The sequence below is a fragment of the Solanum dulcamara genome, chromosome 3 (genome assembly GCF_947179165.1).
Source record: "Solanum dulcamara chromosome 3, daSolDulc1.2, whole genome shotgun sequence".
Taxonomy (NCBI): Eukaryota; Viridiplantae; Streptophyta; class Magnoliopsida; order Solanales; family Solanaceae; genus Solanum; species Solanum dulcamara.
Genome location: NC_077239.1, coordinates 30,257,435 through 30,264,612, shown reverse-complemented (window position 1 = coordinate 30,264,612; position 7,178 = coordinate 30,257,435). Strand labels below are relative to the sequence as shown.

Genomic DNA, 7,178 nt, shown 5'->3' with positions numbered 1-7,178 from the left:
TTCAGAAAATTATGAATGATATTTTTAATCCATCTTTGGAATTTATCATTGTTTATATCGACGATATTTTAGTATACTCAATAAATTTTGAAACACATATCAAACATCTTGATATTTTCAAAAAGATTGTTATACAAAATAGTTTGGTTCTATGTAAGTCAAAATGAGTTTGTTCCAAACTGATGTCCGCTTTCTTGGACACAATTTTTGCCAAGAGAAAATTACTCTCATTCAAAGATCTATTGACTTTAGTTCAAAATTTCCTAATGTTATAACAGATAGGGCTATGCTCCAAAGATTTTTGGGAAGTTTAAATTATATTTCCCCTTTTATAAAAAAATGTCTAGAGATTTATATCCATTATACGAAAGATTAAAAATGAATCACAAATCTCCTTGGACTGATAGTGTGAATGAATTAGTCAAATCCGTTAAACACCGAGTTAAATCCTTGCCATGTTTGACGCTTGCTAACCCTGCTAGGCAAAAAATTATTGAAATTGATACTTCTAATATTGGTTATGGAGGAATACTTAAACAATTAAATCCCCATGATAAGTGTGAATATTTGATAAAATTTCATTTAGATAAATTGACTGAAGCCAGAGAAAATATGCTAGTGTGACCCATGAAATGCTGTGCATTGTTATATGTGTTTTAAAATTTCAGGACGATCTCTACAATCAGAGATTCTTAATAAAAACAGATGCACAATCTGTCAAATATATGTTTGATAAAGACTTCAAACATGATGCCTCCAAATTAATATTTTTTAGGTGGCAGGCTCAATTAGCCCCATTTGATTTTGATATTTAGTATAAGAATGAAATTGATAATTCTCTATCAGACTTTCTATCTAGGGAATATTTGAACAAATAATTATGGACTATTTCGCAGCCCTCTTTGATAACAAAGAACTCGTTACCATCTTAAAGGTTATACCTTCAGGAAAAGATATTCAGACAATGATTCTACATAAAATAATTGCTAATATTATTAAAGACGAAATGCAGAGTCAAGAATTTTCAATTCATTCTTATGAAGATGACGATGGACCTTATTATCTTAATACAGATGACCATTTTGACTTTCATTAATATGGTTTGCTCTGTTTGAAGAATGGAAGGCAAAGACCCTCCTTGGTCCATTATACGAGGCTAAGGTAATAAAGGAAGAGGCCGGAGAAGATCATCCCCTTTTCAAAGACCATCATACGATTCTTCATCATCATCTAATAATTTTCCAATCGTGAGATTGGAAAACAAAAGTTTGATAAACTCAAAGATGGTAGAAGCATCATCTTCATCAACTACTCCTACTATTAATCTGGAAGATATTCCAGAAGACAGTCCATTGTATGGACAATTAAAGGCATGTCTAGAAACTAAAAAGAAAAATGATACATTTGCTTCTATGGTTAAAGAAGTCGATGACCATAAATATTATGAAGAAGGATCTATGAAAGAAATTATATTTCTTTTGGAAAACTTTGATATTTAGAGAAGCGATGAACCATGGAAGATATTTCAACGGTATCTGGTAAGGGGATTATACTTCCCTGGAGAGTCTCATAAAACTCGAACTTATTATGAAACAATATTAATCAAAACTGGAAGTGCAGAATTCCAACATTTTTCAACAGAAGAAAATATTTATAACTTCTCAAAAGTGATTATCAAGCAGACCATATCTGTGGAAGAGTGGGGAATATCCACTATGACTGAACGCCAGGTTTGTATGAACAAAATGAACATAAACCTCACATATTGGGATTATATCCAGGCCTTTAATAAGGTTTTATATTATAATAATGATAAATACAACCATAGTTGGTTTATAAAAGTTTGTGCCAATGTATTTGACAGACTAATTCCAAACTGGTCCATAAGATAGTGGACATTCCATGGACCTTCTGTAAAGATTTTACCATTTGAATATTTAAATTCATATAAAGAATGGACAAAGGTTTCTCCATTTCTCACAAGGTTATACCTCTCTGATCATGTTTGTAATTTAGAAAAAATTGATCAGATGTACTTTTTCATTGAATTCTCTATCCCGTAGATCTATAAGTGGCTCCCTGAAGTAGGGTTTCCCCCGCCGAATTTTTTTTGTCTATACCGGATCTATTACAATAATTTCTGAGATAAAATTACCCAAAGAGATCCAAAAACCAAACAATCATATGGACAAGAGCTCGTCGGTCATTTCCGAGCAAAGATTCAGGAATATGCGGTGATACCACAAAAGAAATTGGTAATAGATAATTTCGTTAAACATATTTCTCGAAGAATTTTGGTCCAAGAAGGCGATAAAAGCGAGATGATTAATGAATATCTCAAAGAAGTCAAAACAAATTTGCTTCAGACTCTAACACAATATAATAAATGAGAAACTTCAATGAAGAGTGAGGCAAGCAATAATTACGTCGCTGATGCACAGTCCGATTGACCAGGGCCAGTATTATCAGAAGGTGATCTAGAAAAGGTGGAAGATTTCCTCCAATCTCTCCAAGGCAAGGAAGAATTCCTCAAGATAACTATTAATGGAAAAGGGAAAGCGGAATGAGAAGATCACTACAAACCCTTACAAGATTAAAGAGACTCCGCGCTATGATAGAGGCAAGGCAAAGAAAGAGATATATTTCTTAACAGTAAATACACTGTATAAAAAGTAGATATACTAAACTAGGGACCCACACGAGGGACTCATTTTTATCCCTTATGTTTTCTAAGTTTGCCTATATAAAGGGCAATTGTTTTTCATTTTAGGCAGAAGTTTTCGAGTGCCCTCTCCCTCTCTCTATTGTAAAAACTTTCTTATAATATATTTCAGTGCTAGAATAAAATCAAGTTTGGAAAAACTTTCACGTCTTTAAGGTATTTTTAATTTTCAGTCTTTACTTTTTAATTTACTTTTCTTCATAATTGTGACTATGTCCAGCTAGAAACTTCTTATCTATGCTGGGTATCTAAGTTCTATTACATATTAATCATGAAAGGCAGACTCAGTTGAAATATAAGAGATTTTTATCATAGTTTCTTGACTTGGTTCTAAGATGATTATACAATCAATTCTGATACTATATTATTAATTTAGCCTAGCAAGAAGTGGTGGTGTAAGTCTCCGTTAAGAAAGAGAAGAAAGGGGTAATGTTTTCCATTGTTAGAACTGTTAGTTGCTAAATTAATAAAGGTATGTATCAGAATATCTGACAGGCCCCTTGCTCAGGTGAAAGATTCCTTATAGTCATAAAGCTAAATAAAAATCTTTTATATTCTGATTTCATCCTTGTTGGTTGCAAGCTTAAGGATATTATTTCAAGTTAGATTTGGATAGCCGCGCGGACTACCGTCAGCCTTATAGATTCTGATTGCGATGGTATGTATCAGAATATCTGACAGACCACTTGCTCGGATAAAATATTTCATACACTCATAAAGCTAAATAAAAATCTTTTATATTCCTATTTTATCCTTGCTGGTTGTAAGCTTAAGGATATTATTTCAAGCTAGATCTGGATGGTCACGTGGATTACCGTCAGCTTTGTAGATCTTAATTGTGATTGTATTAGAGCCTAGGAATTTTCATGATAAATATGTAATGGATCTAAAGTATTCGGCATAGATATGATTTCTTTTCTTATGGATATTGGAGAAATTAGTACTAAAAGTACTAGATTAGAATAGGTAGATATACTTCAAGATCTCGATTTATTAAATAAATGGACTATTTCTAAGGTTGATGCTAAAACCATTTATGATTATGACTGGTTTGATAAATTTTCTTCTAAGCAATTGATAAAAACAACTGAACAGTTTTTGGCTCTTAATTCTAATGAGCAAACTATCTGTTTATTAAATAAAGAGATATTGATTTTTATAGATCTAGATTCAATTTTATACATATCGGCATGGTTCAAATTGATTTTAGGCCTCTAACTCTAAAGGGTTACCTGAAACCTTTCTAGTTGCTTTATAGATGCTAGAAATCTTTTTTTTTCTACCAATGAGTGCATTCTTTACTTTAACCAGTACAGAGTTGGAGGAATGAACAGAAATAGTTCGAAGAACCCTGCGTTCTGGTCTTTAATTTTCTAAATCAAAGGGATCTTCCTTCACTAAAGACCACATACCCGATACATTGATAATTGGCTTGTCTACATACTATTTGTATACACAACTCTATAATAGTAAGGTGGCTCATCGCAAAGCTGACCATCACTATCACTGATCTCGTTAGTGACTGCTGACATATTTTATCCACAAAACAAGTTATTCCTTATGCAATCATCTTTGTCTGAGACACTAGATAACATTGTTGTCTCCAAGTCTGACATAATAGTGCCTGCCTGTCAACCTTCTTCAGCTTCATCAGAGTTGTATGTGCATGATTGTCACTGAGAAAGACTTTCAGAACCGTCTGGATTTCTGTTGTGGAGGGTATCCAGGCATTCCCATTCCTGGATCTTTCCTTCTCATCTGCTGCTGATGTGCTTGAGCAGAAACACCACGCTGCATGGGCATGTTTCCTGGGGTCATTCCAGCACCCATGCCAGCTTGAGAAGCAAGATTATAAGCAGACATTCCCTGAGGTGGAATCCATTGCATGTTGACCATTTGCATCGGTCGGGGAAAGATTGGCATGGGAGATGGCAGAGGCAATTCGAATAGCAATCGGCCAGAGTGGCTGCAACATTATGATTTGATAGGGAAGATTGGGAAAGGGACTTACGGGTTGGTTTTTTTGGCTAATATCAAAGCTAACCGTAGCAAATCTATTGCTATCAAGAAGTTCAAGCAATCCAAGGACAGTGACGGCGTTTCCCCCACCGCCATTCACGGAATCATGTTGTATTGCAGTATAATATATTTGATAGTTATTTGATAATATTTGGTAATATATTTGTAAGGAAATAATTAGTTTTTCTTAATATTTGGTAGCATATTTATAAGAAAATAATTAGTTTCATTATTTCAATATTGTATCACATATATATTTTTCCTTGGAAAAATAAATCAAAACAAGTCAGATTGTTAAGTTCTTTTCATGGTATCAGAGCCTCTACGATCTTGGTAGTGAATCAAAGAGCTTCCGCTATCGGCGCGCGGCTATTACCCATATATGCCGTCCATCTGGCCCATGATTATGTTAACAAAAGTAGGATCAATGTTATATGTATGAATCTCATATGCAAGGGAAGAAAATTCAGTCAGACAGGTCACTGTGCATCTTTTCGGTGACTATTTTCTTGTTTCAGTAGGGTCGTGCCATCAAGCCGACCCTATCCATATAATTTCTTGGGTTGTTTTGTGTCAACCCTATATCCCTCAGTGTTTGTGTAGTACCGTGCCATCTTTCCGGTGACTACTTTCTCATATCCAATTTGTGTAGCACCGTGTCATCTTTTCGGTGACTATTTGTTTGTTTCAGTAGGGTTGTGCCATCAAGATGATCCTATCCATATAATTTTTATTTTCTAGTAAGGTCATCCCATCAAAGTGTTTTTTTTTATCATAAATTTTCATGGCTGGTGAGGACATACCTCCTCCACCACCACCCAAAATTGAGTCTAATTCTCCCTATTTTCTCAGCCTTCAAGACCGGCCCGGGGACTGTATCACGCCTACTCGTTTCAAGGACGACAATTTTAATGAATGGGCAGCCGACATACAACCAAAGCTTTCGGCAAAACTCAGTTTGACTTCTTGCTTTTCAAATTGGGCATTTTTGATTCCCATGCTCCAACTTGAGGGGGGTATTGCAGTATAATATATTTGATAATATTTGGTAGCATATTTGTAAGAAAATAATTAGTTTTTCTTAATATTTGGTAGCATATTTATAAGAAAATAATTAGTTTCCTTATTTCAATATTGTATCACATATATATTTTTTCTTGGAAAAATAAATCAAAGCAAGTAAGATTTTACGTTCTTTTCATGTTGCTTCGGGAGATATCCCATGAGAATGTTGTAAAGTTTGTCAATGTGCATATCAACCAGGCAGATATGTCTCTTTATCTGGCTTTTGACTAAGCAGAGCATGACCTCTATGAAATTATCAAACATCATATAGACAAGTTCAATCAGGCAATCAATCAGTACACTGTCAAGTCTCTGTTATCGAAGTTGCTTAATGGTCTTAATTATCTTCACAGTAATTGGATTGTACATCGAGACCTAAAGCCATCAAATATCTTGTTAATGGGCGAAGGAGAAGAACATGGAGTTGTTAAAATTGCTTATTTCAGCCTTGCAAGAATTTATCAAGCTCCACCGAAACCATTAGCTGAGATGGGGTTGTAGTTACTATTTGTATCGTGCACCAGAGTTACTTCTTGGGGCAAAACACTACATAAGTGCAGTTGATATGTTGGCCGTTGGCTGTATATTTGCTGATCTTCTTACTCTAAAGCCCCTATTTCAAGGGCAAGAAGTGAAAGGCACACCAAACCCGTTCCAGCTTGACCAACTGGACAAGATATTTAAGGTTCTCGGACATCCCACACCAGAAAAGTGGCCAACACTAGTAAACCTTCCGCATTGGTAATCTGATGTGCAACGTATTCAAGGACATAAATATGACAATCCCGCACTTTATAGTTTTTTGCACATGTCTCCCAAAAGTCCTACTTACGACCTCCTTTCTAAGATGCTTGAATATGATCCTCGCAAAAGAATTACAGCAATGCAAGTTCTCGAGCATGAGTACTTTTGGACGGAACCTCTACCTGGCCGCAATGCACTAGTACCACCACAACCGGGACAAAAAGTCGTGAATTATCCAACTTGACCTGTGGACACAACTACAGACTTTGAAGGAACCATTAGTGTTCAAACTTCTCAGCCAATATCATCTGGAAATGCAACATTTGGTGGCATGCATGGTCCTTATGTTATCTGATACCATTACAACCAGGATCTACAAGGCTGGCGATAGTCCATGTGGTCATCCAGATCTAGCTTGAAATAATATCTTTAAGCTTGCAACTAGCAAGGATAAAATCAAAATATGAAAGATTTTTATTTAGCTTTATGATTGCATGGAATTTTTCACCTGAGCAAAGGGTCTGTCAGATATTCCGATACATATCATTATTGATCTAGCAACTAGCAGTTCTAACTGTGGGAAACACTACCCTTTCTCTTCTTTCTTAACGGGGATTAACACCACACT

At 35.1% G+C, this 7,178-nt stretch overlaps 1 pseudogene; it reads left to right on the top strand.

The window, feature by feature from the left end:
• Positions 1–5,941: 5,941 nt before the first annotated feature.
• LOC129883526 (cyclin-dependent kinase E-1-like) lies at positions 5,942–6,905 on the top strand (annotated as a pseudogene).
• Positions 6,906–7,178: the final 273 nt, after the last annotated feature.